At 37.8% G+C, this 23,905-nt stretch overlaps 2 long non-coding RNA genes across 2 annotated transcripts in view; one reads left to right on the forward strand and one right to left on the reverse strand.

Annotated features, from left to right (window-relative positions):
* Positions 1-23,905, reverse strand: part of LOC129524462 (uncharacterized) — a 447,472-nt gene that overhangs the window by 152,355 nt on the left and 271,212 nt on the right. The gene's annotated exons all lie outside the window — the stretch shown is intronic.
* LOC101130910 (uncharacterized) lies at positions 6,149-11,790 on the forward strand. The gene is made up of 3 exons (XR_002007278.4): positions 6,149-6,455; positions 9,584-9,676; positions 11,265-11,790. It is a non-coding gene; the product is annotated as an uncharacterized lncRNA (long non-coding RNA).

Below are 23,905 nucleotides of genomic sequence, written 5' to 3' on the forward strand. Positions count from 1 at the left end.
AATGAGTGATCCATTTAATTATCTATATCCTAAACCCTTTATTATACTTCCCTCAAAGCTATCTGATTCTGAAAATAAAAATTCCTAGATGATTCCAAATGAGTTAAAGGGTTATGCTACATTGAGTAGACATAATAAATCTTTTATTTTTTTTACAAAGAGAAGCACATCATTTTTATAACTATAAAATGAGTGTCTCACAGAACCTACTAAATAAATATTTAAAGATTCTCCTTTTCAAAAGCACCACGTTTCACTTTAGCCCTGGTTCTGTCATTGTAAACACACTCCTGTCCCCTGCCTCTGGTCCCCCAAACACTTACACTCATGCTGGCTACCCTCTGAAAGCCAACTTTGCTCCTAGACAATCAGGAATTTCTGAAGGAAAGGTGGTTATTGGGAGATTTCAGTTCCCCTCCCCACTGTCAGGGGCAGCATAGTATGTTGATTAGGAACCCAAAGTCAAATTTTCTGGGTTCATTTTCTGGCCCTGAAATAACCATATGACCACTCAATAATCATGTTACCCTAGGTAAGTTACTCAACTTTTCTGTGTTTGCTACCTCATCTATACAACAAGGGTAATAGTAATAGTGCCTTACTCATAGTGCACTTTTGAGGGACAATGAGTGAACACCTGGAAAGCTTGAAGGACAATGCTTGGCACATAGAAGCACCCAATAGGTATGAGCCATTATTATTCTTGCCACTGTGTCTTCTTCAATTCTGGGCACGTCTTTCCTTCTCTCCACTGTTTCTCAGGTTCACGCCCCCTCCCACCCAAATTTCTGTCATGATTTGGGGCTGGGGCTATGGAATACAGTAGTAGACATTAGGGAAGATTTCATGAAGGTGATGACATTCAAGCTGAACCATAAAAAATGTCTTGCTCCTTATTTGAGTGCTTTTCAGAAAATTAGGAAATTAAGAAATTGCATAATCCCCTTGAAATTCTTTATAGGATAATTAGGGCCCCCTCAGCTTCCTTCTGTATATTATCAGACTGATATATTTAGCGCTCTCTTTCCCTTCCTTTTATGTTACATCTTCCCAACCTTGGTGTTATGCCTTTTATCCTTCAGAGATTTTCCCCTAACTTTATCTTTTCTGAACTTTCTGAGCCCAAAGGCATGCCATGTGCCAGCTGCAGTAGCACCAGGGCTTAGCAGAACAGGGTAACACATCCAAATTTTCCTTGAGCTCTCTATTCCTAAAAATATAATTAGCTCTACAGAAACCACACACAAGACTTTATTCAGCTGAAAATAAAATGAAGTGGTTTATTGGACCCAAACTGCTTTATATTTGTGCAATTTCTGTCAGTTTCACACATTAATTGTAATTATACTAAGAGAAGAATTATGGGATAACTGTCAAGTGCACAGACTGTAAAACTGACAGGGCTGCAGTAGGTTATGCATATTATTCACTGCACAGAGGCAATCAGCTGAGGGGTGAGTGGGGCCTGAAATCTACTCAGAAGAGGCACATTTTTCTATTTCCTACAATAGTACCATATGGGCTATAGTGCTTACATACAGGGGGATTGAGTAAATAAGTAAGTATATTAAGGGTAGTGGGGCCCTGATTTCTCATTTTCAGAGAAAGGAGCTCTAAATATGAAAAGGGTTTTTATGCAGTAATGGGGCTATACTCTTCAGAAACATTAATGTCATGAAAGATAAGGAAAGAGTAAAGAACTGTTTCAGACTAAAATGACTCAATAACTAAATGCAACCCATGATCCTGGGTAGTATCCTGGATCTGTAAAAGACATTCATAGGACAATTGGCAGATTTCTAATGCAGTCTATGGATTCCCATGGTTGTACTATGGGTATGTAGGACAATGTCCTTGTTTCTAGAAATACACGTTGAAATATTAAGGAGTACTCAGGCATCTTGTCTGCAATTTACTCTCAAATGGTTCAAAATAATATATACAAATAGAGAGAGGCAAATGTGACAAAATGCTAAGGACTGGGAAATCCAGGTGAAAGTGTATAGGATTTCTTATGCTGTTGTTAAAAATTTCCATAGATATGAAATTCTTTCAATTAAAAAGTGTTTTTTTTCTAATTGGTGAAGACAAATCTTTTTGCTCTGCAGTACTTTTAGACCAAAAAGATCACAAGAGAATTCATCACTAGCAAACCTGCACTAAAATAAATACTAAAGGAAATTCCTCACACAAAAATAAAAATAATTCCTCCAAAACATTGAAATGCAAGAAGAATAAAGAATAATGGAAAGAGTAATTAACATGTTCTAAAACCCTAGCATTGTCAGTGAAGTGATAAAAGTACTCATTTACATTATACTATAAGTCAAGTTTGCATGTTCTAATTGTTAGGCTAGCTATTAAAGACATAGTAAAAAAATATGTAACTAACAAATGATAAAGAGGAAAAATGTTATGATAATAATAATAATAATAGAACTTCACTAATCCAAAAACAGAAAGCAAGAAGAATGAAAAACAAACAGAACAGGTAAGTCAAATAGAAAATGAATTTTTAAATAACTGTACAAACTAATATACATATTTCTATAAATACTAAATACTATTAAAATACAAAGATTGTCAAACTGAATAAAAATATAAAACCTAGTCAAGCTACATGTGAGTCATTTCTTAGAGACACAGAAATATTGAAAGTAAAAAGATAGTCAAGATCTATCATATAAACATTAACTAAAATAAAGTTGATATAGGTTTACAAATCAGTAAAGTAAATTTTAAGATAAAAATTATTACCAGAAATAGAGACACCTTTGATAATAATATAAGGTTTTATTCACCAGGAAGATATAACAATCTCTAAATTTGTATGCATCTGATAACACAGTTTCAAAATACATAAGGTAAAAATTTATAGAACTAAAAGAAATAGTTGAATGCACATCAGTGTGAAAAACTTTAACATACTTCTCATAATAATGAGTAGAATAAGCAGGGAGGGAAATCAGTAAGAACAAAGAATACCAAAGCAATGCAATAAACAAACCTAATCTAATTGATGTTTATAAAACACTGCAAAGAAAGAATAAATGTTCTTTTCAGTGCATAAGGAGCAGTTATTAAAATTGACATATACTAAACCACAAAGCAAACCTTAACAAATTTCAAAGGCCTGAAATCTCTTAAAGTGTGTTTTCTGACCACAGTGGAATTAAGCTATACCAGTTACAAAAAGATGACTCTAAAATTCCCATATGTTTGGAAATTAGATGATATCACTCTAAATAATCTCTGTGTCAAAGAAGTGATGATACTGGAAATTAGAACATGTTTAAATTGAATGGTAGTGATTCTACAGCTTATGAAAGCATGGGAGAAGCTAAAAATGCGCTCAGAGAAAAATAGGTTTAAAAGCTTATATTAGAAAATAATATGAGCTAAAAATCAATTACCTAAGTATCTACTGCAAGAACTTAGGGACAAAAGCAAAACAAAGTCCAAAAAGGTAGAAGAAAGAGTATAATAAAGAAGAAAAATTAATGAAATAGAAAACAAATCTACAACAGAGTCAGTCAAACCAAATGTTGGTTCCTTGAAAAAAAAAAGGATAAAATTAATAAACTCCTGCAAGACTCATGAAGAAAAAAGAGAGATGGACAAATTTGAAGTATCAGGAATGAAAAAGAAGGCATCACTACAGAATCTACAGAAATTAGGAAAAAAAAGAAGATATTATGAAAAATGTTGTGAAAATAAATCTGAAACTAAGATGAAACAAATGTCTAGAGCACAACTTTCTGAAAGAGACACCAAAAGAGATCTGAAATGTGGACATTCTTATTTACATAAAACAAGCTGAATCTGCTATCAAAATCCATCCCACAGAAAAAACTCTAGGCCCTGATGGCTTCGCAGGTGAATTATCTTAAACATTTAAGAAAGAAATAATGGTAATATTATGCACTCTCTTCCTGAGTATAGAAAAAGATATAATGTTTTCTAAATCACTTTGGTGAGGCCAGCATAACCTTGATACTTTCTTACTCTGAAAGTTTGTGAAACAACTGTAAGATATATAAGAGTTAGTAATTTATTGAGAAATCTACAATATGTCAGGAACCACTCAGTGCCACTTCAGGAAGCAGCTCCCATCTTTTTTGCTACCCTCATTTTTAGAAAGTTTTTATTAGTATTGATTAAAATATTTTTTGGTAGCTTCCGTCCACCAGCCCTATTTCTACCCTGAATAGAGGGGGGGAAAGTAATGTGCAAAAGAGTCCACAGATATATTTGCTCCATCTTCAAACTTTACACCATCATCAACTCTTCAAGGGTGTCAGCTTAGGATACGGAAAGAGTCAGGGTGTCTGTTTTACACATTACTTGAGAAAGATGTAATCTCAGGACCCAGGACAACCTACAAGCAAATAACAAGCGTTAAGTAAATATTTGAAGGGAAAAGAGGGAACTCATCAGCCTGCTTCATGCTATAGGTACTTAACTCTCACATGGTCATCTCTTCTCCAATCCCTGCAGTTGCCTTCAAGCTTTCCCAGCTTTGCTCATCCTACTCATTGCCTGCCTTAGAAGGATGTCTGTAACACACAGATCTGAATATGTCTTACTTCTGCTGAAAAAGGTCTATATTCCAGGTGTTGTTCCAACCCAAGCCTGCCTACACCCAGGCAGGGGCACAGATACCCTCTAAAAGAGATGGACCTCCTGGCCACCTTCCCCAACCCCTCCCGGTGGCTGTCCCCAAGGGCAGCTCTGGGCCTGCCCCACTGCCTGACCCTTTGAATGGTGGGGCTCCTCATGCTAGAGGCCTGAGCCTGGCCATGCTGTCATATCCTGGATGCACTCTATGACCCTCTTCCTCCACAATGCACATCTGGGGACCGTGTCTCACCCAGTCCTAACTCCTGAAAATTCACTACAGGCTCAAGCTGTGAATGCTCCACTTGCTCAGGAAAAGAATTTGGATAAGAATAGCATGTTAGGCTCATCATAATCTGTCACAAATCAGCCTCCTGCCACAGTCCTCAAAAAACCTGTACTTCAGCCACTGGAGAATGCTTGCCACTCCCTCAACAGGTCATATTCTTTAACATATGCTCTTCCTTCTGCCTTAAATGCCTCATCTCCTCCTCCCAACAAACAACCTCCTCTCCTCACCCTGTCTGCCTGTGAAACTCCTACTCATCCATCAAGGCCCAGCTCAGACTGTGTCTTCTCTCTCCCTGAGCTCCATCAGGATTAAGTAGATTTTGGTGGTTGTGCTGCTTCTTTTCACACCAATCCCATTTTACTCTGACAGGGATATATGTCTGCCTCTGCCTGCAGATCAGGAGCTCCAGGAAGATGGGAATGTTGCCCTGTTTAGGGTGATATCCCTAAAGACTAGCTTCTTTAAATACTTTTGGAATGAACCAAAGCAGGAACTGTGCCATCACTGAATAAATAAATGTGGTGGACATTAATAAATTGTCCTTTAATAAATGAATTAATGATGATACTGTTTTTAGAGGTAGCTTTCATTTGTTACACACTTGAACGTCAATACTCACTATCTCTGCCATTGTCAACATGAGACTTGCTTGACTGTTGTATATTGACTGATTGCTTCACTTATTCATTCATTTACTGAACCCCTAATATTGCAACACAATGGGCTAGATGCTGAGGATATGGAAGTAAATAAAACAGACCCTGCCTTCATAGAGCTCAGATTCTCCTAGATCCGATTGTAAAACAATGGAGAAGTGCATTAATAGACATACATTTATGTTTCATTCTTTTCAAAGAAACATACTATTGTTTTAAAAGTTAATATGCTTGTGATAAATGTTATTCAGTGGCTGGTAACACTATAGAAATTTGGAAATGGTTCAATCACTGGCCATTTCATTCTCTGGATGATTTTAGTTAACACCAAGATCATCAAGCAAGATTTTGCATAATTCTTATTTGAAGCTAAAAATGTGAATGAATTTTCACCTGAAAGAAATGAAGAATCTTTTTCCAAAAACAGAGATAATTATTAGCAATTTCTGGAGGTGAATTAGCAAAGGATTCATTCTCACATCGTTCTCATCTGTCTGATGGAGATGGAAGGTTTATATAGGCTTCACTAGTCCCCATGGCAACAGCCTTTCTCCTGGGTTACCATAGGAATTGTGAAGGCCTTTATAAACCTCCATTAGCAGAGCTTAGGCCGGCAGCAGTCAGAAACGTCTGCTGGAGAAGACACTGCAAAGTGTCAGTGAGGGCGTTTGAGAATTAATTTTACCCTAGAGTAGCTGCGCAGGTCTGTTTAGCACTCACCTCTACAGTTTTGAACATTCGATAACACTGGAATCAGTCTGATGCCTTGAACACTTCACATGAAGGGTTTTTCAAAATCTAGCCACAAACAGATATGACCAGATTTCAAAAAATTTTGAGAAACTAGGAGGAATCTATTTTGACAAAGCCAAGCCACACATAGGATAGAGGTAAATTCATGTTATTTTTTCAGGATAGTAGGTTGAATCCATATTAATAATTAATACAGTGATGGATGGTGTTTACAGTTGCTGCTATGGTGTGAATGTGTCTCGCCAAAATTCATATGTTGAAACTTAATCATCAATGTGATAATATTAAGAGCTGGGCCCTTTAGGAGGTGATTAAGTCATGAGGACAGAGCCCCTGTAAATGGGATTAGTGCCTCTTCCACCATGTGAGGACATAGCCTTTCCCACTTCCACCATGTGAGGGCACAACAAGAGGCACCATCTGTGAAGCAGAGAGCAAGCCTTCACCAGATACTGAATCAACTGGTGCCTCAGTCTGGACTTCCCAGCCTCCAGAACTGTGAGAAATAAATTTCTATTATTTGTAAATTATGCAGTCTAAAGTATTTTGTTATGGTAGCGCACAGGACTAAGACAGTTGCACAACAATGAGAATCTTTTTAATAGCACTGAACTGTATAACTAAAATTAGTTAAGATAGTATATTCTATGTTATGTTTTTGTACCAAAATTTTAAAAATGTTTAAATTAATGTAGTTACAATTATGATACAACTATTATTATCTGCTGAATCCCAGGCACTGTGCTAAGTGCTTGAGATGTTCTATGTCATATCATTCCACAAGTCTATGAGTAATTATCTCTCCCTTGAAGGTTATTTTTATCTCTACATTGAAGATGAGGAAACTGAGGCTTAAATAAATAAAGTAACTTGCTCAAGTGTACGCCATTAATAAGTGGTAGAGACGGCGGTCAAGCAAGTCCTGGATTCTTGGCCCTCAACCTACAACTTCAGCATTAATGCCACATTGTGTAACAGATGATTGATACATTAAAGACACATTCTGTTGAATTGATACAGGAAAGCCCTATTTGAATTGTTTAAATGTTTATTGTTTTCTTTTTTTAAGAAGTAGGGGATTATCTCTTAGAGTCCAATTGCAGGAGGACATTCATTTTTGCTCTAACCTTTGAAATATTTTTTACATTATGTATCTTCGGAAAGCATAAATACATTTCCATCAAAAAAGTTGGGCTGTGTACAGATTAATTACTCTTGACACTTTATTTAGCAATCTATATCCAAAACCAATCACTAAAATTTACAGGAGAGTTTTATGTAGACAGAATTGTTTAGAAAAATAAGCTTAAGAATCACAGATAATTTTTAGATACTGGAAAGCCCTTTCTCATCACGGCAAAGAAAATGATCATTCCAGAAAATGTAAAATGCATGTGGTAATAATTTCCTCTTTGGTTTTTGGTCAAGCTGTATGAAAGAAATAAGCAAAAATGAGAATTTAGGGGGAAGAAATGCTACAAACCTAGGGAATTTCTTTAGCAGCAGGAAGGAATGCAACAGTAGGAATTGGTTCTTTAGAAATAAGTCTTTGGGGCATGTCATCAGCGAAGAGACATGTCCTTTTTCCAGGTTTCTTCCATATGCCAGTCACAGCTGTGAAGGACACTAACTGGGATCCTTCCACCAAGAGCCAAAAATCTGGGTCCCAGCTCCTGAAGTTTTCAATGATAAAGTAGGCAAATGAAAGAAGGAATTAATCTTTTTCTCTTTGAAGACAAATGGAAAAGAGGATACTAATTAGTAAGCAATGAAAAATATACCAAATTACATCTACTTTTCCTTATTATTTTGCTTTTGAAGTGCATTTTTTCTAAATATCTGCTGGTGTTTCTGTTTAGCTACTCTGATCATTTTTTAAAAAAAAAACTGAGGGGACTTGAGGAGTTAATGCATGCAGAGTTTCTGTTTCGTGAGATGATAAAGTTCTGAAACTCTATTGCACAACAATGTGAATATACCTTATGCTACATAATGTAGCTATTGAACTGTACACTTAAAAATGGTTAAGATGGGAAATTTTGTATTATATTCTTTTTACCACAATTTTTAAAGTGAAATTGATGACATCATAGTCTCATCAAATACTGCCTAGGAGAGGTCCTAAGTGAAACCCCAAATTGCGTATTTATATAACAACACTTTGCCTTGTCCTCCAAGCCTAGCCCTTTATCTCTAGCTAGTCCATCCCATACTCCAGTAGGCAATATCCAGAAAGAAAGAGTTTCAGACACTTTTGTCCCCTTCACAGACAAAACTCAGGACCCTCTTGCCTTGCTCTCATGTTGACCTCACTCCCAATCTGCTTCTATATTCAGTCACTCCCTCTTGCTTTGGACTGTGCCATCATCACGGCCACAACTTCTTTGATCCAGAGTTTTAACTCTCCTCTTGAGGCCCCGTGTTGAATTTGCCCTCAGGTTACATCTACTTCTCATCATGCTGCTTCCTCTGGGCCCAAGTCTCTGAATTCTACCCCAACATGAGGGCCCATGTTTGCTCACTTCAAAAGCAGAATGCATTGGATATGAAGTTGAAAGACACTATCAGCACACTGGACAAAAGAATTATAAAACAACAAGCTAAATGTTCTCAAGAATAAATGTAACACCCTGCTCCTTGATTTCCTAAATAAATTGTTTCAATCTGGGATTCAAGTAGCTGTGTCCTGACAGCAAGTAATGTAATATATAGACTTTAGACTTTTACTGACCAATGTCGACAAGTCCAATATTAATTAATAATTTAACAAGGCCTCTAAGATGACTAATATGATGTTTAGCTACATGAGAAAGTCAGTAAACTTTTTCTGTAAAGGACCAAACAGTTAACATTTTTAAATTTACAGACCATACATTCTCTGTCACAATACTCAATTCTGCCATTGTCTAATGAAAGCAGCCAGAGACAATGTGTGAAAGAATGGGTGTGGCTGTGCTCCAATCAAACTTTAGTCACACAAACTGGTAGCAGACAGATTTGGCTCATGGGCTATAGTGTGCCAAATCCTGTCTGTATCAATCAAAATACAGAAAAATGAAAGGGATTATTATTCTCATTACACCCTGTAGACAACAAGCCATAAGCCAATTCTTGAGTTCATTTCTGGGCTCCAAAACTTTAATTGGCCAGAGACAAGAATAGAGACCTCCCTATTGGTCATTAATACACTAACCTGGAACAGTTTTTCAGTCAGCTAAGACCCTTCCTAGAACTACTGACATTTCATTTGAGCTTCTCTATCTAGTCCCCACGGAGAACATGGCCATCCCTGTGCGAACCTTGCTGGAATCAGTCCACCCAAGTCTACTACAGCCCTTTGCTAATCAAAGGAGAGGAGGTTAGTATGTGGAATGTTGGTCCTTAGTGAACTCATGCAGTTCCTAAGGATCAGTTTCTTTAAAACGCCTACCAGGTGATCTTTCAGTAGACTGTCCTAGATTTTTAGCTACAAGATGGCAAATCCACAGGCAGAAGGCACAAACTGGTAGCCTATTGGCCCTATCTCTCTACAGTCCTATTTAATTCAGCCCTCACAATATATATTTTTTAATTTAAATAATTATCCACATTTGAAAATAATACAATTTAACATTAAAAAGTTAAAGTTCTAGCAATTCTGGACATTTCTACAACCAGCTGGAGCTCAGTGACAGCTGCCCTTTTTAGAGAGAGCTTAACCTTTCAAGCTCATAGGACCTTCACTAGCTTTACTTGACTCTTTCTAAGTTGTTATCTGGTCTCCATAAACATTTAAATTTACTATCTCTCTACACAACCCACCTTCTTCCCTTTTAGAAAATCATGACTGCACTTAGCTGAGTCCAGTCTTCTGACACATGTTCAGTTTCACACCTTTTCCAAGATAACCAAAAGTGGTAGAGAATCTCATTTGCAAGGTCTTAGCAGTTCCCTGGGATATAACGTTCCTGGTCCAGGAGGCATGAAACTTGGTGCTCACTCACAGTCTCTTCACCAGTTGGTCTTCGATGAGCTTTTCTATGCTCTTGATTGTTCTACCCTTTTCATTCATAAGGTCTTTCTCCTTGACAGAGTGAATGGAAGGCCAAGAGTTTTGGAATGGCTTTGAAAGCACTTACCCAAGGCATTTACTTCTGCATTTTTTATGCTTCAGTTTGCGCCAAACAAAAAATGTGTGTCTTTTGATGATGTCCTGAGCATTGTCCACAAGTCACAGTTTATCCTGAGCTTTTGCTTTTCTAATGTCACTTGCACACATATTTATCATCCTTTATGTTCATTATTTGATTTATGGCCATGTTCTTTTAAGATCTGAGCTCACATAGAGCTCACTGTGAAGCCACAGGATTTGGTCTATTTAGATATTGCCTCTGTTTCTTCTACATCAGGATTGTAGGCAATTTCATAAACAAAATGCCCAGCCCCGGGACCTTCCCAACCCTTCTGAGACATCTACCACTTTAGAATTTCAAACTAGCTGTATCTTTTCCCTAATTTTTTTTTCTTTTCTTCTGACTAACACAAGCTCTGTCTCTCAAAGTTTTTCTCCTCTCTGATCATAATTATGTACAGGAGAGGGTACTTTATCTACCCACTGAGAGAAAAATCTGTAGGGTAAGTGAAGCTGGGTGGAATCTGACACCCTCTAATTTCTAGCTTTACCCTTTTGAATTGTATGGAAGTAGAGCACCTTCTGGGGGAAAAAAAACCTCAGATATATGTCACATATTAGAGTAACTGGCAAGGTAGGGGTACCCAATCAAAAGTGAACTGCAAAAGGATTTGCAGATCTCTTGGAGATAATTTCCTCCAAAAAAAGAGGAGTTTTGCACCGGGGGAGTTGATTCTGGGGAAAGAGGTTCTCTGGGGGAAAATGTTCCAAGACAGATGGGGAGATTTTATTTGAACCCACTCTGACTGTCTCCCTAACCCCTCTCCCCATTCAGGCAGACATGCGTGCCCTGGAGAGAAGAAAGTAGAAGGATCAACTAAAAGAGCTCTCCCACTAAATGGCTGTGGGCTCCTCTAAGAAACTGAAACATGGAAGAAGGAAGGACCAGCCAGCCAGAACAGCAGTGGGTATCAAGGAATGATATAAAAGCAAGCTCAAGACAGTCAAGATTCAAGGAGCTATATACCTTGCTTCCTTTCCAGAGCTGAAATTTGAGTCAAGAGTCCATTTCTTCCATCTGGCCAGAGGATCTCCAGGATACTCTCATGTGTGTCAATAATAACTTTTATAATTTTGTCTTTCTCAATATTTAACTCACAGTTCAATGCATTTCCATTCAAATATGTGTCTTGTGATATGTGGCACTACTCTACCTCCTTTTCTGAAAGCCTGCTCCTTTCTAACAAGGTGAACACCTCCACTGCCATATTTAGGTATAAGGATCCTCCCATCAAGTGTCTGAGACTCCTAAAGCTGTATCTCCCTTCTCATATTAAAATATCAAAATATTCTATTTCTCATATACTAGTAAGTCTTTCCAACCTCTTGCTACATTCTCACCTTTTGTTTCCTGAACTTTTCCTCCTCAGTCTTATGCTTTTGGATAGGTAACAACCAGTTCTACAATTTAATCCAAGTAGTCCCTGAGAGCACCATGATCTTCCAGTCCTTACGTGATAATAGTTACTAGTAATGGTGACAATAGATACCACTTACTGCGTAGCAACTATGTGCTGTTTACATATATTGTCTCTTATCTTTGCAAGGGACATTTTCATCTCCACATTATAGATGAAAAACTAAAACTCAGGAGATTGAATAACTTACTCAAATTTCCAAAGCTATTAAAGCGGATGGGCTGATCTAATAGTCAGAGTCCACATGACATCCTCAAAAGAGATGACTGAAGAAAATTTAATGGAGAGACCATCTTAAGGTGTAAGCAGAGATATAGAAAACTTACAAGGAATGGTAAAGCAACTCATGGTTAAAAATAGCAGAAGACTTTTACCATCCTAGGGCATTACAAGGCAAGAAGAGTGAGTGGTTACCGGAATCTGGAAAGAGAGAGTCACAGGAGAGCGCCAGCTGTCAGGAACAGCCATGGCCAAGCTGCAGCCCAGCAGATAAGGAGCTGGGAAAATAAATACCCTGACCTTACTTCCCACCCTCTGATTACTTTCCAGTACCTCCCGTTGGCTAAACCCAACAGGAGGCAAGAGACCAAAGTCTCCTAGCTTCCCAGCCTCCCAGTGCAAGCAGCAAGGTGGAAAAGGATGGAAAATAAATCTGGAGGTCTTGTTGTTTCTAAAATGCCATGACACATTTACCTCAAGCTAAGAGCTCTTCATTTTGGAGATCTAACACCCTGATCACCAAATCCAAATTCCATTCTCAGTCATGTTTCTTAGATTGTCATTCAGTTCCCAGATAAACCTATTTCTTTCAAGCTATTTTTCCAAATAGTGACCTGAAGAAGCAGGGAAGAAAGCCACACTGATGCTCATAAGTTCTACAGTGTCCTGATCAGCTCAGAAGAGTCCTTGATGACAACATTTGCCTGCACAAATGATTCATTAAGAGTGGAATAGCTCAGCAGACTCTGCCACTGCCCATATACATTTGCTTCAAGAAGTCAGTCTTCCTCCTGATGAGATGACTGGCCCAATCCACAGTTCCTTTAAATCCTTTACACCTTGATTTTCTCTTTGGCCTTTACTCTCCTACTCATACCCTATCTATCTCTATTTTAAGCAGGAATACCAAGAAGCATTCATCAGTCTCTTTCATGTTCTTCTGTATCATGGAAATCTGTTAAGACCTTCGGTGACTACTGATTACTGGTTAACTGCGTAACCAACATGCCCCCATCTTTGAAGTATATCTTCCATGACTCTCTCAAAGATGACTATTTTTTTCTCAAAAATAGTAATTGTATTGGTCAGTTCTCAAGATAATAAGTGGGTCATTTTTTTCAGGCAGTTAGTTTTATTGCATTACAAAGTCATGTGGAATAAAACACAATTATGTATGTAGGAAAACCTAAGAAATCTATAATAAAGTTTCTAGAACAAGTGAATTTAGCAAGGTCACAGGTTACAAGGTCAATATTTAATATCAATTATAATTTTATATACTAGCCATGAAAAATTACAAAGGTCGGGCGCAGTGGCTCACGCCTGTAGTCCCAGCACTTTGGGAGGCCGAGGCGGGCAGATCACGAGGTCAGGAGATCGAGACCATCCTGGCTAACACAGTGAAACCCCATATCTACTAAAAATACAAAAAAATTAGCCGGGCATGGTGGCGGGTGCCTGTAGTCCCAGCTACTCGAGAGGCTGAGGCAGGACAATGGCGTGAACCTGGGAGGCGGAGCTTGCAGTAAGCTGAGATAGTGCCACTGCACTCCAGCCTGGGCGACAGTGCGAGACTCTGACTAAAAAAAAAAAAAAAAGGAAAAATTAGAAAATAAAGTCAAAGAAATAATATAGATTTTAATAACATTTAAAAATAAACACTTATGAATGTATTTGACACATGTATGTAAGATCGATACACTGAAAACTATAAAATGTTGCTATGATAAATTCAGAACACCTGAATAAATTAACAGATACATGTATGTTTATGAACTGCAAGTCTCAGCGTTAAGATATTAATTCTCTCCAAAATGATTTTAGATTTGGTGTTATACCTATAAAACCCCAGTAGTCTTTTTTGTATAGCAGTTGACACACTGACTCTAAAATGTATGTGAAATTGTATAACCCAGAATATCCAAAACAATTTTGAAAAAGAAGCACAAAGTTGGAGAACTTACCTTACCTGACTTCAAGACTTACTGACCAACATGGTGAAACCTCATCTCTGCTAAAAATACAAAAGTTAGCCAGGCGTGGTTGTGGGTGCCTGTAATCCCAACTACTCGGGAGGCTGAGGCAGGAGAATCGCTTGAACCCGGGAGGCAGAGTTTGCAGCAAGCTGAGATAGCACCATTGCACTCCAGCCTGGGCGTCAGAGCAAGACTCCATCTCAAACACACACATACACACACAACTTTAGCAATCAAGACAATGCAGAACTGGTGTATGATAGACAAATGGATCAATGGGATGTAGAGCTCACACATGTGTGGTCAACTAATTTTCAACAAAGGAGCCAGGATCATTCAATAAGGAAAAGATAGTCTTCAACCAATTGGGCAGGAATGACTGGATATCTGTATGCACAAAAAATGAACTTCAACCCTTAACTCAGGTCATCCATAAAAATTAACTTGAAATAAATCATAGGACAAAACATAAAAACTAAAACCATAAACTTCTAGAAGAAAACATACGAGAACATCTTTGAGACCTTGAAGATTTTTATTCGGGACACAAAAAGCATGGAACATAAAATAAAAACTGGCAAGTTGGACTTCTTCTAAGAAGCAGTAATGGTCCTGAGCCTACTGTGTAGGGCCAGTTTAGGTCAGCTTGTCATGTAGATGAGTCACTTTTCCTCTTCTTACGTTTGTTCTTATGCTAACAAACATGTTTAATTATCCCTCAGCCGAAGCTCTTGAGTTCTACCGTAGTTTGAGGAAAGTGCTCCAGTCAAACCTGTTCAAGTTCTCTGCACAGGACTGTGTCTCAATCCCAGCTAACAATAAAATGTGAATTTGTGGTTCTCTTACTTTTTCTTTGTAATACATAAAAAGAAGAGATTGAGCCAATTCAGAAGTTATTCTTTTCTGGGTCTCAGGCCATAATAATATCCAACATTGTCAACACCTTATGATTAACTTTGCAAAGGCTTCCTGCACTGATTCCATGCTTTGCCTCATTCCATGGCGCTAAGAAGCAGTGTTCTCTAAGCATTAAATTAGAATCCTTAAACCTAGTTAATTGGCCTTCTCCCTGGAGAAAGAAAACTCTTCCCAAGAGAACACTTCTACCCTAATCTGCCCTACAACCCTTAGAATATAATTTACCTTGGATCACCATGGATATTTTTCCCATTATTGAACCTCAAATCCCACCAAAGTACCCATCTCTGGCTTTACTAAAGACATGGACATTGATAAAGATGTGCCTCTCCTGAAATGACTCCAAGATATCTTAACCGCTTGAAACAACCTTCCGCTGCCCAAATCCCTGCCCTTAGGGTCAGGACAATGAGATGGGCCACAGAAACCTAAGAATAAAAGTAACTGAGGCGGAAACCCTTCAAAGGAAGAGCACACATCAGTGGTGTCATACACAATGAATCTATTGACCTATTTCTGGCCTCATCTTTTGCTAGCCCTTGATTTGTGGACTTGAGTCTTTATTCTTCTGCATGAACCCAGCAATTTCGGAATTTCTGAAATATCATGCTGAAACCTCCCCTTAGCACCTTAGGGTTCTAGTAATGTCTCTAGCATCAGATATTAAGTTGGTGCAAAAGTAATTGCGGTTTTTGCCATTACTTGTATTGTAATTGCGGCAAAAACCGCAATTACTTTTGCACCGACCTAATATATTCCTTTGGATGTAGTCCCAGCCGACTTGCTTTATCTAAAAGAAATTGATTGCTATTAATTCTTTTTAAAAAGCACAGAACTGAGGAAAGCTTTTGAGGTTTTTCTGCAGCTCTGTCATAAATTCTTCAGTTCATTTCTTTTCTGGACCCTGGAGACACAAAGATGGCCCTTGACCACAAAAAAATTACCCTCTGGTTAGAGAGAAACTGGAGCTAGTCTCATAATTTTTTGAGCTAAGACCTGTTTACAGGGCTGGTATGAGAATCAAATGGGAAAATGCAAACTCTATGCACAATGAATTCATGTATATTCTACACACAAGGAACAGTATATCTAATGTGTCTTCCACGAGAGGTTGTATTAATGAGATCCTCAGTCTGAAAACAATCAAAGTACAAAAAAAAAAAAACTAATTAGCAGAAACCTTACTTGAATTCTAGATTTATACCAAAAACATAATTACTTAAGCAGTGTGCTATCTTTATCTCCTTTATTTACCATTAAGGATAGCACCTGAGCTACTTTTTAAAATGTTTGTTTGCTCTGTTTTCACTTTAACAAAATGGCCCCTTCAACCCAACCTCTCAGCCACTCTTCTCGCCAAACAGGACACTCACTCTATACGTAATAGGCCTCAGAGATGGCCTTGAAATGGGACCTCCACTTGTCCCCAGAGTCTTCTTGGGCTCTACCATTAGCCATTCCACAGAGAAAGGGTTTCAAAGTACCCTGTCTTCAATATAAAATTTAAGTCTTGTAGCTGCTAAGTTGCAGATTTAACTCATGCTTAGCTTTTCACCCTCCTCTTCTTCATGCTCACCCCTACCCAGCCTCCCTTGTCTCATTTGTGTACATGTCAACTTGCCTCACTAGATCCTAATTTCATTTGAAAACAAAAACTATACGTCTCTTTCATCTTAAGGAGGTCTCTGGCATTGTCTAGTTCAATGTTTTGCACACGATAAATCCTAATACACATTTTAAAGGAAATTGATCAACATACTAAAGCCTCTCTCAAAAAGAATACATCCCTGAGAGCTGGATATGACCAGAAAACAGCAGGACTCCTTGTCTGGAGTTTGGATGAATGGGAAGGCGAACTGGTCAACAGAGGCCGGGGCTGCAGTAGGCACCGTTGCCAAAACTTGGAAAATTGCTAATGTGGGCCCAATCTTTTCCAGAGGTACCACTGGAAACTTGGGGATTACAGACCATTTAAACTCCACCTTGACATCTATCAGGACAACAGAAGGGGAGTTTACAGAAGAAAAGAAGCATACAATGCAGATAAGGTGGATGTGACACTAGGTCTCAGCATGGCTTTCCCTGGGGAGGCTTGGCCTCTGCAGCCAGGGTGAGTTCTTTGATAAGGAGAATGAAGGGGCAGACTGTTCAACACAGTTGTACGAGAATCAGATTTGTTCATGTTTTCAGCCAGTTTGGGTGGGAAGTAGAACACAGGAACTCAAGGAAAACAAGAGTTTGCATGGGTTCTTGCTTGGATTCAAACATCTTCCTAGCAGGAAACAAATGTGATTAACTTGGGTAGCACAGCAGTGAGCTGGGAATTCCTAAAGAGTCACTTAATAGAAGAAATGCATTCCAGCCAGGTTTGCTATAAAGAGTGTTTCTGTGGGTGAATCCTACATGCCTACTGATTGCATTTTTTAAAAAATCAAGCAGAGTGTTCCGAAATAGGAACCAATAATCCGAAGAAGTATACCAAAATATTGATCATAGTCAGAGTGCTAGATACCCAAATGCCTTTTGGATATTTCTATCTCTGTACCCTCTGAAATACCTAGATTCAACATTAAATTATAGACCCTCTTAAACTCACGTCCCTGCCTATGCTTCCCATTGCTAAAATAAAGATCACCATCATCCTCTCAGTCACAAAGGTGTGAAATACAGGAGCTATCTTTAACTCCCTCTTGCCAGTTTTATCTCAACACTATCCCTCTTCTTCAACCCAGTTAACACTGCCACAGGTCAGACTTCATCAGGTCTTATGAAAACTAAAACACTAGCTTCCTATCTGGTTTTTCTACCTCCTGATATTTCCCTGAAAGCTCGCTCCACACACTGCTTCCAGATCAATCTTCAGAAACCACATCTGTAATTGTGTCACACTCCCACTCAAAAACCTTTGAAGGCTTCCCATTGTCTAAACAAAACCTTAACATTGTAACCTAGAAGTCAAGAGCTGCATAATCTGGTTCCAACGTAACTTTACAGTCTTCCTTTATTCCCCTGAACTTTCATTTCTCTTCAAATGAATTCAACTTTAATAAAAGCACTATCTACGATTTATTGAATACGGGCCAAGCATGCACGTGCACTAGCTCACTAGCTCTCTCTCTATGTTTTTTATCTATAGCAACATATGTAACATATATAAAAACATAGATATATACATATCACACACACACACGCACACACATATATAAAACGCATCTCCATGAGATATATCTTGTGATTGATCCCCATATGACAAATGAGGAAACTGAGGCCCAGAAAGATTAAATAACCTGCCACAGGTCACCCATTCAGTAGATGACAGAGCCAGGTCTTCATCTCCAAAGTCCAGGCCTTGCATCTCTACCCTAAAGAATTTTCCCTGTTCTGGAAGCTCCTTCACTACCCCCTCCACCATGAAGAGCAAATGATTATGTTACTCTTGCCTTAGTGCTTTAGTTCCCTGAAGCTCTTTGTTGCACAATCTGGATGAGGAGTTTTCTAGCTCCAATTTTGTATAAAGATTTAAATCATCAGAAGTGATCACTTCTGGTGATCACGTAGTTATTTGTTTCTAATTTCAATTTATCTGGATCAGGAATTGTCCTTATAGAATGGAACTGTTTTTCCTACTCTTTTGACAAGCAATAGAAGAAGAATTGGATAAGCGACATGTATTCACTTAAGGAAAATCAGGATGGTTTGTGAAATCTCATCTGAATCTCTTCTCCATGGCCTGATTTTCACATGGAATTGAGAAATGTACACAATATGCCTGCTGAAGGCGTTGGGTAGAAGGAGCAATCTGGAGGCACAGAAAAAAATGATGTGATGCTATGGAATTTTTTAAGATTCTCTGAAGGTGCATGTCCTGCTGATGTTAAAGCTAAAATAGTGTTTTTGTCATAGCTATTAAATGATATTAGCTGATTATTTTCACAGGTTTAATTCTACTACCTCTATGAGTATTGACTAGGCTTTTGAACAAAGAGGTCATCCTCTTGCTACACTTGCAAACTACCATGCTATCTCAGTTTGTTCATGCTGCTATAACAAAATGCCTGAGACTGGGTAACGCATCAATAATAGAAATATATTTCCTCACAGTTCTGGAGCTGAGAAGCCCAAGATCAAGGCACAGACAGATTTAGTGTTTGATGAGTCCCAGTCCTCATAGATGGTGACATATAGGTATCCTCACATGGTGGAGGGGTTGAAGAATAAAAACAGCCAGGCAGCTCTCCGAAGGCACATTCATGAGGACAGAGCTCTCATAACTTAGTCATTTCCCAAAAGGCCCCATAACTTAATACTATTGCATTAGGGATTAAGTTTCAACATGAATTTTGGAAGGAAACAACCATTCAAATCATAGCATTCTGCCCCTGCCTCCTTCAAAAAATTCATGTCCTTCTCACAAATAAAACACATTCATTCCAACCAAATAGCCCCAAAAGTCTTAACTTATTTCAGCATCAACTTTAAAGTCAAAGTCCAAACTCTTCTAAATCTGATATGGGTGCAATTCAAGACACAATTCATCCTGAGGCAAATTCCCCTCCAGCTGTGAGCCTGTGAAATCAACCAAGTTATGTGCTTCTAAAATACACGGTGGAATGGCATAGAATAGACATTCCCATTGCAAAAGGGACAAACAGGGAAGAAGAAACAGGTAGCAAGTCCCAAGAAAGTCCAAAACCCAACAAGACAAACAATATTAAATCTTAAGGCTGGAGAATAATTTTCTTTGACTCCATATTCCATCTTCCAGACACACTGGGGCAGGGGTTGGGCTCTGAAAGCTTCAAGCAACCCTGCCCCTATAGCTTTGCTGGGAGCAGTCCCTGCCTCAGCTCTCCCAGTCTGTAATTGCATGCTGGCAGCTCTAAGTCTGGAGTCTCAGGGGTAGCCCTATCCCATGGCCCCAGTAGACATTGCCCTAATGGAGACTCTGTGGTGCTCCTGTCCTCACAGCTCCTACATTCTGTGTGCCTGCAGAGTTTGCACCACATGAACACCACCAAGGTTTACAGCCTGTGCCCTTCTTGGGGTAGGGTGGGGATGTGATGGCACATCATACTGCACCATTGCAGCCATATCTGGGCTGGCTGAAGACCCCTGTGCTGGAATGCATGGAAAGAAACATGAGGCATCCTTGGACAGTGAGCCCTTAGGTCCCATGGGCATCCTCAGTCCTTCCCTTGAAACTGACCTCAAATCCCTGGCCCTCTGGGCCTATGATAAGAATGCCAGCCTTAAAGATTTCTAAAATGCCTTCAGGGTCATTCTTCTATTATTTTGATGAACAGCACCTGGCTTCCTTCTAGCCGTATTAATCTTCTTAACAAAAGGGTCTCTTGGCTGCACCCTTGATATTCTCTCTTGAAAGCACTTTTTCTTTCTTCTTTAAAAAATGTTAAATGCTACTTTAATTATGTCAATTTCCTACTCCAAAACCTTCAGTGACTTCCTATTGCCTTTTTGTAAAGCAAGGTTTAAGGGAAATGGTATACTTATCTGTTACTGAATCTTATTTATTGATTAATATTATTTCTCTTCTTTTGTAATTTCTAATTTTTGTGGTTACATAGTATGTGTACATATTTATGGGGCACATGAGATATTTTGATACAGGTATACAATGAATAATAATCATATCAGGGTAAGTGGGGCATCCATCACCTCAAGCGTAACCTTTGTGTTACAAACAATCCAATTATATACTCTTTAAGTTATTTTAAAATACAACTATTATTGACTATAGCCATCCTGTTGTGCTATCAAATGCTAGAACTTATCTATTCTTTCTATTTTGTTTTTGGACTCATTGAGCAGCCCCACTTTCCCCCCACTCCTCCAGTACCCTTCCCAGCCTCTGGTAACCATTATTCTACTATCTTCATGAGTTCAATTGTTTTAATTTTTAGCTCCCACAAATAAGTCAAAACATACAAAGTTCGCCTTTCTGTGCCTGGCTCATTTCACTTAACATAATGACCTCCACTTCCATTCATGTTGCTGCAAATGACAGTATCTCATTCTTTTTTATGGCTGAATAGTACTCCATTGTGAATATGTACCAAATTTTCTTCATCCATTCATCTGCTGATAGACACTCAGGATGCTTCCAAATCTTGGCTATTGTGAATAGTCCTGCAATAAACATAGTAGTGCCGATACCACTTTGATATTTACTAATTCCCTTTTTTGTGGGTATATACCTAGCAGTGGGATTGCTGGATTGTATGGTAGTTTTATTTTTAGTTTTTTGAGGAAGCTCCAAACTGTTCTGAATAGTGGTTGTACTAATTTACATTCCTACTAACAGTGTATGCGGATTCCCTTTTCTCCACATTCTCAGCAGCATTTGTTATTACCCATCTTTTGGATAAAAGCCATTTCAACTGGGGTAAGATGATATCTCATTGTAGTTCAGATTTACATTTCTCTGATGATCAATGATGTTGAGCACCTTTTTGTGTATCTGTTTGCCATTTGTATGTTTTTATTTGAGAAGTGTCTATACAGATCTTTTGCCCATTTTCAATCAGATTATTCGACTTTTTTCCTATAGAGTTGTTTGAGCTCCTTATATACTCTATTAATCCCTTGTCAGATGGGTAATTTGCAAATATTTTCTCCCATTCTATGGGTTGTCTCTTCACTTTGTTGATTGTTTTCTTTGCTGTACAGAAGCTTTTTAACTTGAGGCAATCCCATTTGTCCATTTTTGCTTTGGTTGCCTGTGCTTGTGGGGTATTACTCAAGAAATCTTTACCCAGACCATTTTCCTGGAGGTCTCCCCAAAGTTTTCTTTTAGTGGTTTCATAGTTTGAGGACTTAGATTTAAGTATTTAATCCATTTTGATTTGATTCTTTATATAGCAAGAGATAGTCTAGTTTCATTCTTCTGCATATGGATACACAGTTTTTTCAGCACCATTTATTAAAGAAACTGTCCTTTCCTCAATGCATTTTCTTAGCACCTTTGTTGGAAATGAGTTCACTGTAGATGAACGGATTTATTTTTCAGTTCTCTATTCTGTTCCATTAGTCTATGTGTCTATTTTTATGACAGTAGCATGACATTTTGGTTGTTATAGCTCTGTAATATAATTTGAAGTCATACAACATGATTCCTCCAATTTTGTTCTTTTTACTCAGGATAGCTTTGGCTATTCTGGGTCTTTTGTGGCCAAAAAAACTTTAGGATTGTTTTTTTCCATTTCTGTGAAGGACGTCATTGATATTTTGATAGGAACTACTTTGAATCTATAGATTGCTTTAGGTAGTTTGGATATTTTAACAATATTGACCCTTCTAATCTACGAACATGGTATATTTTTCCATTTTATTATGTCCTCTTCAATTTCTCTCATCAATATATTTTATAGTTTTCATTGTAGAAATCCTTCCCTTCTTTGATTAATTGCTAAGTATTTTATTTTATTTGTAACTATGGTAACTGGGATTAATTTCTTGATTTCTTTTTCAGATTACCCACTGTTGGCATATAGAAATGCTATTGATTTTTGTACGTTGATTTTGTATTCTGCAACTTTATTGAATTTGTTTATCATTTCTAATAGCATTTTGGTGGAGTCATTAGTTTTTTCCAAATACAAGATCATAACATCTGCAAACAAGAATAATTTGACTTCTTCCTTTCCAGTTTGGATGCCCTTTATTTCTTTCTCTTGTCTGATTGCTCGATCTAGGACTTACAGTACTATATTGAATAACTGGTGAAAGTGGGTATCTTTGTCTTGTCCCAGATCTCAGAGGAAAGGCTTTCAGTTTTTCCCCATTCAGTATAATTCTAGCTGTGGGTCTGTCACATATGGCTTTTATTATGATGAGGTATGTTCCTTTTATTACCCTGTTTTTTAGGGTTTTTATCATGAGGGGATGTTAAAATTTATCAAATGCTTTCTCAGCATCAATTGAAACGATCATATGGGTTTTGTCCTTCATTCTGTTGATAAGATGTATCACATTGATTGACTTGCATATGTTGAATCATCCTTGCATCCCTGGGATAAATCCCATTTGGTTATGATGAATGATCTTTCTAATGAATTGTTGAATTTTGTTTGCTAGTATTTTGTTGAGGATTTTTGCATCAGTGTTCATCCAGGGATATTGGCCTGTAGTTTTCTTTTCTTTTTTTAATGTGTCTTCATCTAGCTTTAGTATGAGTGTAATATCAGCCTTGTAGAATACATTTTTGGAAGTATTTCCTCCTCCTCTATTTTTCAGAATAGTGTGAATGAATCAGTATTAGTTCTTCTGTAAATGTTTGGTAAAATTCAACAGTGAAATAATCATGTCCTGGGCTTTCTTTGCTGGGAGACATTTTATTACAGCTTTGCTCTCATTACTTGTTATTGGTCTATTCAGGTTTCAGATTTCTTCATAGTTCAATCTTGGTAGGAATGTATCCATTTCTTCTAGGTTTTCCAATTTATTGGCATACAGTTGCTCACAGCAGCCTCTAATAATCCTTTGAATTTCTGTGGTAATTGTTGTAATGTCTTCTTTTTCATCTCTGCATCTCTGATCTTATTGATTTGGGTCTTTTTTTTTTCTTAGTCCGGCTAAAGGTTTGTTGATTTTGTTTATCTTTTCAAAAAACAACTTTTCATTTTGTCAATCTTTTATATTGTTCTATTCATTTTAATTTTATTTTTGCTCCTATTTTTATTATTTCATTTCTTTGACTAATTTTGAGTTTGGTTTGCTCTTGCTTTTCCAGTTCTTTAAGATGTATCATTGGGTTGTTTATTTGAAGTTTTCTATTTTTTTGATGTAGGCATTTATACCTATAAGCTTCCCTCTTAGTAATACTTTCACTGTATCCCACAGGTTTTGGTATGTTGTGTTTCCATTAT

Source organism: Gorilla gorilla, chromosome 13, assembly GCF_029281585.2.
Source record: "Gorilla gorilla gorilla isolate KB3781 chromosome 13, NHGRI_mGorGor1-v2.1_pri, whole genome shotgun sequence".
Lineage (NCBI taxonomy): Eukaryota > Metazoa > Chordata > Mammalia > Primates > Hominidae > Gorilla > Gorilla gorilla.